We start from the raw sequence: 13,026 nt of genomic DNA on the forward strand, positions 1-13,026 counted from the left end.
TCTGAACAGGGGGAAGCATATAAACAAGTCAATAACAAGTCAATGACATGATGCAATCTGCATTTTTAACTCAGATAACTTATTATTATTTTACTGACTTAATGCATTTTAATTGCTGCACTGTTAAGTAGAATGGAAATGACTTTTTTGGAAACTGTCTCGAGATTACCTATTGTAAATTAGTGTAATTTAAATCAACTGAATTGTTTTAAGAAAGGTTAGAATTTGCCCAACGGACTGGACCGTTGGTATGGACATACCATAGCCTGGTGTCTGAGCAGGTAAAGGTCAGCCCTTGTGATAATAAGAAGCTGTTGTCAGAAACCGTGATGTTAAGTTTGACTTGCGAAGCAATTTTCTGAGACACGAGTCATAATATCCTGTTCAACATAATTCTCAGTAAACAGAGTATTAAAAGTCTAAAAACGAGCATAAGAATCAGCATAAAGTCATGAGAAAAATGCTTGTGAAAACATTCTTGCTCCTGAATCTGGATCAGGAAAATTAAAATGTGAAAAAATAATAAAATCAGCTAAAGTGGGTGGAGCTTTAAGGTACAGAGAGACACAGCCAAGTGTTGGGGTAGATGGAGAGGAGTTAACCAAGGCTGTAGTAGCGCTGTTACCAACTTGGTACTTTATTGTTATAGTTTTCTCCAAGTCCTGCTTGAAGAAAGTACCAACATGTGCAAAACTGAGAAACTCTATCGGTCAACCAGCTGGACATTGAACTGCAGATGTATGCCATCTAGTACATTTCCTTTGTTTTTGTTTGGTTTGAGGCAAATATCTCCATCACAGTGTACAGCCTGCCACAAATTAAATTTAAAGATTCACAGGAACGTTACATTTTAATAAATAAAAAAAATGATGCATCACTAATGTATTTCATCTGCCTCATGTTCTTTGTTGGATCATTTTTGTAGCTGGATGTAGTAGCAGTAGTAATATCATGTAGTGCGATAGTGACAGAGATACTTGATATTTATCATTTATATGGAGGACCAAAGCTGACATAATAACAATTATATATATATATATCTTTTATTTATATATTTATCTTTTATTATCATGTTGTATGTGTGTATATATATATATTTTTTTTTTTTGCTAAAAAATAAAAGCATAAATACATATTTTTATAAATATATTATTCTTTATATATTTATTATTTTATTTATATATTTATATTTATATGGAGGACCAAAACTGACATAATAACAATTATATATATATATTTCTTGTATTTATATCTTTATTTTTTATTTATTTTATTTATATATTTATCTTTTATTATTATGTTGTATGTGTGTATATATATATATATATATATTTTTTTTGCTAAAAAATAAAAGCATAAATACATATTTTTATAAATATATTATTCTTTATATATTTATTATTTTATTTATATATTTATATTTATATGGAGGACCAAAACTGACATAATAAAAATAAAATAAAATAAAAATATATATATACACTGCTCAAAAAAATAAAAGGAACACTTAAGTAAACACTTAAGTGTTCCTTTTATTTTTTTGAGCAGTGTATATCAGGCTGCACAGCTGGTGGCATGGCTGGTTCCTGAACGCCATCCTGTTTTTCTCCGTCCGCCGCAGTCTTCTCGCCTCCGTCCGCCGCAGTCTTCTCGCCTCCGTCCGCCGCAGTCTTCTCGCCTCCGTCCGCCGCAGTCTTCTCACCTCCTGCCGCCGCAGTCTTCTCGCCTCCGTCCGCCGCAGTCTTCTCGCCTCCGTCCGCCGCAGTCTTCTCGCCTCCGTCCGCCGCAGTCTTCTCGCCTCCGTCCGCCGCAGTCTTCTCGCCTCCGTCCGCCGCAGTCTTCTCGCCTCCGTCCGCCGCAGTCTTCTCGCCTCCGTCCGCCGCAGTCTTCTCACCTCCTGCCGCCGCAGTCTTCTCGCCGTCGTCCGCCGCAGTCTTCTCGCCTCCGTCCGCCGCAGTCTTCTCACCTCCTGCCGCCGCAGTCTTCTCGCCTCCTGCCGCCGCAGTCTTCTCGCCTCCGTCCGCCGACTCCGTCCGCCGACTCCGTCCGCCGACTCCGTCCGCCGCAGTCTTCTCGCCGTCGTCCGCCGTCGTCCGCCGCAGTCTTCTCGCCGTCGTCCGCCGCAGTCTTCTCGCCTCCTGCCGCCGCAGTCTTCTCGCCTCCGTCCGCCGCAGTCTTCTCGCCGTCGTCCGCCGCCTCCGGTCGCTGTTCACCTGCGCTGCCTGGACTTGGTGTTTTTGTCATGGGTCCACTATGTCAACCTCATGACCTACAAACCGCAATTTTTGACGATCTGTCCAAGTCATTCTCCATGGGCTCTGGGAACTTCCTCTACACCCGAGTTTCTCCCTTAGCGACCACCCGAGCTGCATGATAGTTGGACTGCCAGTATCCATCAGCTGCTTCCAGGGTGTCAGTCCAAAAAGACCTGATAGTTCTCTATCTTTGGTTTGAGAGCATCCCTCCCTTCTGGTGCCTACGAGCTGATTTTAGGGTCGTCCCCAAAACAGGCACAGAAAATCTTGTGGCCACATTTCCAATAAGCCGCATTGACAATGGGGCGATGTTCTATCCACTTTCTCCAAAATGTGTTCAAGTTCTTCCAGAGGTGAAATTTGAAGCTCTGTTTCACAGATGGCTCTGCCAGGATCCTCACAACACTTTTGGGCCTCTCTGGTTTGACTGGAAGTTGGCTGATGATTGGGGAGGATACCAACCAGGGAGTGGTCAGTGGACAGCTCTGCCTGTCTTCACCCAAGAGTCCAAGACATACAGCCACAGATCAGATGGGAAACAACAAAGTCTACCATAGAACTGTGGCCATGGTGTCCTTGTGCTATGAGCACAAATGGACACCCGTATGCTTGAACAAGGTGTACATTATGGACAGTCCATGACGAGCACAGAAGTCACATAACAGTACACTACTCGGGTTTAGATCAGGGTGGCCGATCCTCTCAATCACAAGCCTCCAGGTCTCACTGTGAGTGCCCATGTGAGTGTTGAAATCCCCCAGCAGAAAGAGGAAGTCTCTTGGAGGGACACTCTCCAGCACCCCTCCAACAGCTCCACAAAAGGTGCCCAATGCGAACTGTTACTTGTTGGCTTTTCTCCTTGGTAGGAGATTAGCCAACCTACTGCCCTGCTGGCGAAGCCACTCGGAAACTCGTGACCTTAAATTTCCGGCATTTCTGCTTTCAGAAGGGACGTCCTCAAAAGAAACATCCACTTCTTCAACATCATTGCTTTCATGATGTTGTGGCTCAATCTGAACATGTTCTGAGCTTTCTTCAGAATCCATTTCTTCTGAGGTTGAACACTCAGAAATTCTCTCTAAAGGTGGCACGTAATTCTCCAAATTTAAATATCCCCGGATGGATGATCTCCTAGAGGAAACCAGCCTCCTGTAATAATTTTTGAAGAATTCAATGTCATCTTCTGTGAGAATTTGTGAAGAAGATGGTTTTTCTGAAGAATGCTCAGAAACTTCTTCAAAATGTGCCACAACATTATCAGCAGCTGTGTCAGAAGAAGGGATTTCCTTTGAGGCGACGTCCGTATCTGCAGCGTCCATGCCATCAAAATGGTCTGCGTAATTCTGAACTCCGTCTTCTGAGTTTCCATCAACAGAAGACGCCTCTTCTACCAATGGATCCTCATAGACTGGTTCTAAATTTATCGCATCTTCCTGGCCGTCACAGCTCGTTTCAACGGCCAGGTCCATTTCGTCAAGGGGAACATCGACACTTGTACAGACATCAGTGTCTGCGTCCCCTGGACAAGTTTCCAAGTGGAGTCCACAGATGTTTTCCAAAGCCACAGGAGCTTCATCACTAAAAGTTTCCAAACTTGTCAAGACACCTGAAGTGCCACTAACAAGGTTGGCAGAAGCGTCCATGTCACTTTGGTCTTCATCTGCGTCTTCAGGGCGTGTTTCTAAGTCCAGTTCACATCTGGTGGCAAGATCCACGGTGTCTTCAGGGGTAAAATCAGGTAAAGGTGTCAATACCCCTGAAGCGGCACTGACACGGTTGGTGGAAGCGTCCATGTCATCCTTTTCTTCATCTGTGTCCTCAGAGCAAGTTTCCCAATTCATTGCGCAGATGGTCTCCAAAGCCACGGCGTCTTCAGGGGTGAAACTTGTCAATCTTGTCACGACACCTGAAATGGCGCTGGTGATGTTGGCGGAAACGTCCGCGTGGCTTTGGTCCTCTGGAATTAACTCCTCAAACCCAAAATATCTCCACCTGATATCCTCGTCTCGGTCTTCAAACTGAAAATTCTTGTATTCCAAATGATAATAATAATCTTTTGAACCTTTATGACATCATAGATGAGAACATTGGTGGCATGATGATGTCAAACAACCTGTGACAGGTTCTTGTTTGTTTTAGTTGCTATGGAAACACAGAGTTGTGTGTGAGGTGGGACTACTGTCAATAAAAAATGCATGGTAGACATTTAAATCCATGAATGAAAGTCAATAAATGTGCATAAATTTAAGTTTTGTATTTGTCCTGTTTTTCAACTCATACGTGTAAAAATAAAGGATTTTACCTATGACAACACCCATAAACGAACAAATTAGTACAAGTGTTTTATAGAATATTTTTCCAGAAGTTAAACACATCAGTCACATTTAGAAACTGTCTCTAAGCCTCTGCTGGATCTATTTTGAACCGTCAGTGAGGAGGATCCCCTTAAACAGATCATATTTTGCCTTAATTGCTTGTTTTGTTCAAAAGGAAAATATTTAAAATCTAACAATTAGATTTTTTTTTACATTTGAATCAGTGACAAGGATGATGCACCAAGCAGATCAGCCAATTAATTAATTAATCTCACCTTCTTTATTTATTTTTGTACCTTTTCTCATTCTCTAACCTCTCAGCCTCTTCACTGTGTGTTTATGAATCGCCCCTCTGTGAGATCTCCTGTTTACTCTTAGCACCGCAGCATAAAGTGACAGTCCACCCAAAACATTTTGCTTCTCTGATTGCAGGACCAGTTAATGTTGTTCTGTCCGTTTAGTTGTTTTGTTGCCCTCTCCTAGTCATTTTTGAGTAAATGAGGTTTTTTCCCCTATTGCGTTATTAAGCATGTTGCAATAAAAAACCATAATAAAACTCAATCCAGCTACGGCAACACGCAGAGGCAACACGCAGAGGCAACACGCAGAGGCAACACGCAGAGGCAACACGCAGAGGCAACACGCCACAGAGGCAACACGCCGCAGAGGCAACACGCCGCAGAGGCAACACGCAGAGGCAACACGCCGCAGAGGCAACACGCAGAGGCAACGCGCAGAGGCAACACGCAGAGGCAACACGCCGCAGAGGCAACACGCAGAGGCAACACGCCACAGAGGCAACACGCCGCAGAGGCAACACGCCGCAGAGGCAACACGCAGAGGCAACACGCCGCAGAGGCAACACGCAGAGGCAACGCGCAGAGGCAACACGCAGAGGCAACACGCCGCAGAGGCAACACGCAGAGGCAACACGCCGCAGAGGCAACGCGCAGAGGCAACGAGCAGAGGCAACGCGCAGAGGCAACGCGCCGCAGAGGCAACGCGCCGCAGAGGCAACACGCAGAGGCAACGCGCCGCAGAGGCAACGCACCGCAGAGGCAACGCGCAGAGGCAACACGCAGAGGCAACGCGCAGAGGCAACACGCCGCAGAGGCAACACGCCGCAGAGGCAACACGCCGCAGAGGCAACGCGCAGAGGCAACGCGCCGCAGAGGCAACGCGCCGCAGAGGCAACGCACAGAGGCAACGCGCAGAGGCAACACGCAGAGGCAACGCAAAGAGGCAACGCGCAGAGGCAACGCACAGAGGCAACACGCAGAGGCAACACACCACAGAGGCAACACACCACAGAGGCAACACGCAGAGGCAACACGCCGCAGAGGCAACACGCCGCAGAGGCAACACGCCGCGGCAACGCGCCACAGAGGCAACACGCAGAGGCAACACGCAGAGGCAACACACAGAGGCAACGCGCAGAGGCAACACGCAGAGGCAACGCGCCGCAGAGGCAACACAGAGGCAACGAGCAGAGGCAACACGCAGAGGCAACGAGCAGAGGCAACACGCAGAGGCAACATGCCGCAGAGGCAACACGCAGAGGCAACGCGCCGCAGAGGCAACACGCCGCAGAGGCAACACGCCGCAGAGGCAACACGCAAAGGCAACGCACCGCAGAGGCAACGCGCAGAGGCAACACGCAGAGGCAACGCAAAGAGGCAACGCGCAGAGGCAACGCGCAGAAGCAACACGCAGTGGCAACACACCACAGAGGCAACACACCACAGAGGCAACACGCAGAGGCAACACACCGCAGAGGCAACACGCCGCGGCAACGCGCCACAGAGGCAACACGCAGAGGCAACACGCCGCGGCAACGCGCCACAGAGGCAACACGCAGAGGCAACACGCAGAGGCAACACACAGAGGCAACGCGCAGAGGCAACACGCAGAGGCAACACGCAGAGGCAACACGCCGCAGAGGCAACACGCAGAGGCAACACGCCGCAGAGGCAACACGCCGCAGAGGCAACACGCCGCAGAGGCAACACGCAAAGGCAACGCACCGCAGAGGCAACGCGCAGAGGCAACACGCAGAGGCAACGCGCCGCAGAGGCAACACGCCGCAGAGGCAACACGCCGCAGAGGCAACACGCAAAGGCAACGCACCGCAGAGGCAACGCGCAGAGGCAACACGCAGAGGCAACGCAAAGAGGCAACGCGCAGAGGCAACGCGCAGAAGCAACACGCAGTGGCAACACACCACAGAGGCAACACACCACAGAGGCAACACGCAGAGGCAACACACCGCAGAGGCAACACGCCGCGGCAACGCGCCACAGAGGCAACACGCAGAGGCAACACGCCGCGGCAACGCGCCACAGAGGCAACGCGCAGAGGCAACACGCAGAGGCAATGCGCCGCAGAGGCAACACACAGAGGCAACGAGCAGAGGCAACACGCAGAGGCAACGAGCAGAGGCGACGCACAGAGGCAACACGTAGAGGCAACACACAGAGGCAACACGCAGAGGCAACACGCCGCAGAGGCAACATGCCGCAGAGGCGCCAGCGTTGTGATTGGTCCGACTTTAAATGCATAAACTATCGTCTATCTTGTAGGACTAAATCTGCTCTGCCAGTGAAGCGTTCAGAGCAACAGAGACAAATAAAAACAGATGACAGAAAATGTTGAAGTATCGTTTCTGCTTCAGCTCGGAGTCGCGGTTTAAACAGAGAGGTAATGAAATACAACAGACACTGACAGGCCTCTGCGTCTGCCTTTCTCTGAAGAACTACTGAGGGGAGGAGAGAGGCAGGTGAGGAGAAACTGTTCTTATCTATCGATTCAGTATTTCTATCATACAGACATTAGGCTGTTGTTGTTGTTGTGCTATTAGCTAACTGCTAGCTAACGACTTTGCTAGCAAAGCTAGATAACTAAAAAGCTTCTTTCCTGTATCTTTAATGATATCAGTCATTCTTCAGTATCGCTTATGCAATAAGGGCACATCGCCCATTCAAAACTGATCATCTCCATAATGGATATATGTCCGATCTTCTAATTTCCTTTGCTGCATAATGTACATTTCATTTATTCTGGCGTTAGGTAAATGTATCTTGAAGAACAATAACACTTAAATAAAAGTCCATATTCATTTAGAATTAAAAATAAGTCTGAATTACCATGATAGATATAAAGTGCATAATTAATGAAGGGGAAAAAACTCCAGTTTAGGGTTTGCAGAGTATGAAGTTACATTTTTTCCCCAATTATTCAATGAAAAAAAAACTAACCTCAGTTAAGTAAAATAAAATTGTAATAAAAACTTTTGGAATTGTAATGATTCCTTTTTTAAAAACAAATCGTTTTGTTTAAAAAACTTTTTTTAAATAACTAATTTTTGTCTTGTGAACTTAAAAAGTTTTTGCCAAACAAACTTTTATTTGCACACATCATAAATCTGTTGTTGTGATTTTAGGCCCTGATCAAGACGTCATGTGAGAATCACAAGCAAAACTTTGAGTCTTAAACAAAACCTTAAAATAGCAAGAAAAGATTTATGACATGCGCAAAAAAGTTTGTTTTGAAAAAAAAATTCACTTCATGAGACAAATATGTGATTTAAATGTTTTAAAAGTTTTTTTAAGCTAAACTCAGTAGCTTTTCTCATGGTCACATTAACAATTACATTTTGCTTTTGTCGTTTTTCTGCAGTTCCAGTTAAAGTTTGCTGCAGCTCTGCTGTCCTGACCGTCTTCATCTCCACTGCAGCAAACAGGCAGATCTGTTATAGATTACAGTCACTAAAAGGTGGCATTGTGTCCTTCTTTATATTTTAATAGTGTAATTATGTAAAGACTAAATATGTCTGGTGGTCCAGCTCTGATTTACATATCTTGATAAATTGCTGGTTTGAATATTGCAAAACTTTCCTATAACAATTCAGAAAGAAATTACTAATAAAACATCTTACATATGCATAGTGTCATGCTCTATATGGAGATGTTCTTTAGGTGTGATTGTAAGTCATAATTTTGTAATTTATCATTGTTTATTAAACTTTGAAGGCTGAGAGGCTTTGTTAATATTCTTTCCTAAAATATGGATGGATGGGTCTTTTTTCTTTTTTTTGAGCACCTGCTGCCCCTTTAGTGATCTCTGCACGGCCCTGCAGAGGCCATATTATCTGTGGAGCCAATATTTACTAGGAGAAAAAAATTAAGGTCCTCCAAAATAGAGTTACTAAATGCCTCATTCTGCAGTAGCATAGCATTAAGTCTCCAACGTCCTTTTCTTTTTTTATTCCACATCCTTTAGTTTGGGAATGTAATTGTGACATTTGAACAACTTTTGCCAGGTTTTGTAGGTTTTCTGGTGGAACGAAACGGCCCAGATGTCTTTAGGGAGCCTTTACATGAGGCACATAATCAATATTCATCAAGAGAAAAATGAGCTTTTTATGACAGAAATAAAAAACTGGAAGCAAAAAGTACGAGTAATAACACTATTATCTTTATCGTTAGCATCCGATGCCTCAAGAAAGCATTATGTAGTGTTTTTATACTTAAAGGGGCTCTATTATGCTAAATTCACATTTTGCACATTTTGTACTTGTGTTTGGGTTTCACTGCTTCTAAAAACGCCCCATTACCTAGCAACCCTACCAGAGCCCAGCCCCGTTACCTAGCAACCCTACCAGAGCCCAGCCCCGTTACCTTACAACCCTACCAGAGCCCAGCCCCGTTACCTAGCAACCCTACCAGAGCCCAGCCCCGTTACCTAGCAACCCTACCAGAGCCCAGCCCCGTTACCTAGCAACCCTACCAGAGCCCAGCCCCGTTACCTAGCAACCCTACCAGAGCCCAGCCCCGTTACCTAGCAACCCTACCAGAGCCCAGCCTTGTTACCTAGCAACCCTACCACAGCCCACCCCTGTTACCTAGCAACCCAAGCTGAACTACATCACATTTGGTCAGCTGGATTTATGCACTGTCCAATGGCTGCTGGAAAAGACAAGTGTTTTGTTGTTGACTTACCGTCCAGAAACCACTTGCTGCGTTCTTGTTGGTTGTGAAGAAGGTTCCACTTCTACTATTCAAGGATGTACAGTTGTACTATTGCACATCTGTTTGCAGCCATTTTCATTTCCGAGTGTAAACGTTGAGTCGGGGAGCGTGGCTAGGTGCAGCACATTTGGATTTAAAGTGGCAAGTGGCCATAAAACGACTCTTACTGAAAGAAGCTCAAAATAGGTAGAAGAAAAGAAAATGTCTCTAAAATGCCCTTTGGTCTGAGCGTGTCTGGATTTTATGTGTCAGATTAGATGGTGAGAGTCTGTGGATATCATCAGTTCTTATGTTTAGATTTAGCTTTGAATTCAGGTTTGGTCTTTGACTAGGCCATTTTAACACATGAATGTTCTTTGAGTTAAACAATTCCTCTATAGTTCTGACTGCACATTTAGGCTGTTGAACCATTTTAATACGTGTAGATCAAGAAAGTATAACTTATCTTCCAAGACTGGAAAACTATTTTCTGTTTTGATGAATTTTGCTTTAAAGCTTTGGTAAAATGTAGTATTTTAAATCCATGCATCACTTACAGCATCTGCAACTGGGGATATCAGAGCTCTGAGCCAGTTTAGATGAAAATATCCTACCCTGGGTAACTTTGAGAGTCAAAGTCTGGAAAACATTTAAACTAAAAACATTTATTGTTAATCAGCTTCAACCAGCTGAGATCAGGACCTCAAGCAGGTAGAATCACCTAAAGAACAATTAATACAATTAAAAAGTCAATGAAGCTTTTAAAAATATTAAACTGTAGTAAACAGATTATTTTTACATTTTTGTTTTTGCCAGACTCGCTCTCTACCGCCCTCAAGAGGTCACACATTGTAACTACACACTAAAATCCTTCAAACTTATGTAGAAGAATATAATTATATTAATAGTTAAAAGTTATGTTAATTCACATTAAGATATGTTTTACTGAAAAGGAATGTATTATGTCGAATGTGCGGGTCAATCTGACCCAGTAAGTTGTTGTGCAAGGAATTCCTGGTAAGTGTCCTTTCATTATGTCGGAGCTGAAATATTAATTGAGTTGTTATTGCAGAAGATTTTGGTGTGTCTCTTCTCCTTCCATTGTGCGCTGCACGCAAATGGAACAAAATCAGAACATGGAAAGGATGTCTGTTTGAACAGATAAGAACTAACAATTTGACTAATGGTCCTCTGAAGGAGCAGATTTAACTTCCACGAGGTCAAACCCAGAATTCTTGGAACTTCCAACACACACTCAATGTAAAACAGAGCCAGAAGCAAGATTCAGAACGCCATTGGTCAGACGGTTTCCAGTACACAATAGCAGACTGAAACGGTATAAATGCTCGAAGCCAGAAGCAAAAGACAAGACATTTTGGATTCTGAGACGATGAAAATGAAATGATGAAAATGTAATGTGTGATGCCGCAGATGTGCATTAAATGTCTTCCTGGTTGCCAATGAGCCGGAGAGAATGGAGTTTTGTGTATCGTCTCTTAATTCATGAGTTTAGCACCTTTGAATTCCTCTATAAAGTGGTGACCCCGACGTGATTCCTTTATTGTATTGTCACAGTTTTGTTCAATTCTGATTTACGTTGTTCCTTCACTGAGTGATAGTGGGGAGGAATGTTGAGATGGTAATAATATGACATGGACAATATGTTAAATGTATATGGAAGGTCCTCGTGCGCAGGTCACATGTGAGTTATTAATGGGACTTTAGAATCCAATAAGGAGCATCAAGGATTTCTCCATACAAGTAATGAAGACCTTTAATTGGAACATGTTGTACTATAAGATACTGCTCAGTTTTCCTGTCTTCTCAGGACAACCAGAGTGACTGGCTGTTCAGGGACCCTCTGTGTGTTGGACTCAGAGACTCATGGACATGGGAATGTGATGGGACCCTGAACCTGGACAGTGAGAAGGCAGAGTAATAAAATCAAGGAAACATCAACCCGGAACAACAATTTGCTTCTGCGACCGAGGACAGGAACTGTACTACACAACGCTGCACTGCATCGCTGCAGAGAAGTCAAGCTTACTACTACTCGGTTCAAACCAAGCCGATTGTCCAATGATGGTGTTTGAGCAGAAATCATTGTGGGTACCATGGTCATTGATTTCACTGGTGCCTGAGGGTGGTTGCCTGGAGGGCCATAGGATAATGTTTCCCCTCGGATGAAAGGATTGTCAGAGAGGGTTTTTCGATCCTATACCAATGGAACCTCTGACCACGGGAGAGCAATGCACTACAGATTAACTAGAAAATAAGTGTACTTATTTTAGGGGGGAATGTAGAAGAATATAATTATATTAATAGTTAAAAGTTATGTTAATTCCCATTAAGATATGTTTTACTGAAAAGGAATGTATTATGTCGAATGTGCGGGTCAATCTGACCCAGTAAGTTGTTATGCAAGGAACTCCTGGCAAGTGTCCTTTCATTATGTCGGAGCTGAAATATTATTAATTGAGTTGTTATTGCAGAAGATTTTGGTGTGTCTCTTTTTCTTCCATTGTGCGTTGCACGCAAATGGAACGAAAACAGAACATGGAAAGGATGTCTGTTTGAACAGATAAGAACTAACAAATTGACTAATGATCCTCTGAAGGAGCAGATTTAACTTCCACGAGGTCAAACCCAGAATTCTTGGAACTTCCAACACACTCAATGTAAAACAGAGCCAGAAGCAGGATTCAGAACGCCATTGGTCAGACAGTTTCCAATACACAATAGCAGACTGAAACGGTATAAATACTCGAAGCCAGAAGCAAAAGACAAGACATTTTGGATTCTGAGACGATGAAAATGAGATGATGAAAATGTAATGTGTGATGCCGCAGATGTGCATTAAATGTCTTCCTGGTTGCCAGTGAGCCGGAGAGAATGGAGTTTTGTGTATCATCTCTTAATTCATGAGTTTATCACCTTTGAATTCCTCCATAAAGTGGTGACCCCGACGTGATTCCTTTATTGTATTGTCACAGTTTTGTTCAATTCTGATTTACGTTGTTCCTTCACTGAGTGATAGTGGGGAGGAATGTTGAGATGGTCATAATATGACATGGACAATATGTTAAATGTATATGGAAGGTCCTCATGCGCAGGTCACATGTGAGTTATTAATGGGACTTTAGAATCCAATAAGGAGCATCAAGGATTTCTCCATACAAGTAATGAAGACCTTTAATTGGAACATGTTGTACTATAAGATACTGCTCAGTTTTCCTGTCTTCTCAGGGCAACCAGAGTGACTGGCGGTTCAGGGACCCTCTGTGTGTTGGACTCAGAGACTCATGGACATGGGAATGTGATGGGACCCTGAACCTGGACAGTGAGAAGGCAGAGTAATAAAATCAAGGAAACATCAACCCGGAACAACAATTTGCTTCTGCGACCGAGGACAGGAACTGTACTACACAACGCTGCACTGCATCGCTGCAG

Source organism: Poecilia reticulata, chromosome 4, assembly GCF_904066995.2.
Source record: "Poecilia reticulata chromosome 4, P_reticulata-male-v2, whole genome shotgun sequence".
Taxonomy (NCBI): Eukaryota; Metazoa; Chordata; class Actinopteri; order Cyprinodontiformes; family Poeciliidae; genus Poecilia; species Poecilia reticulata.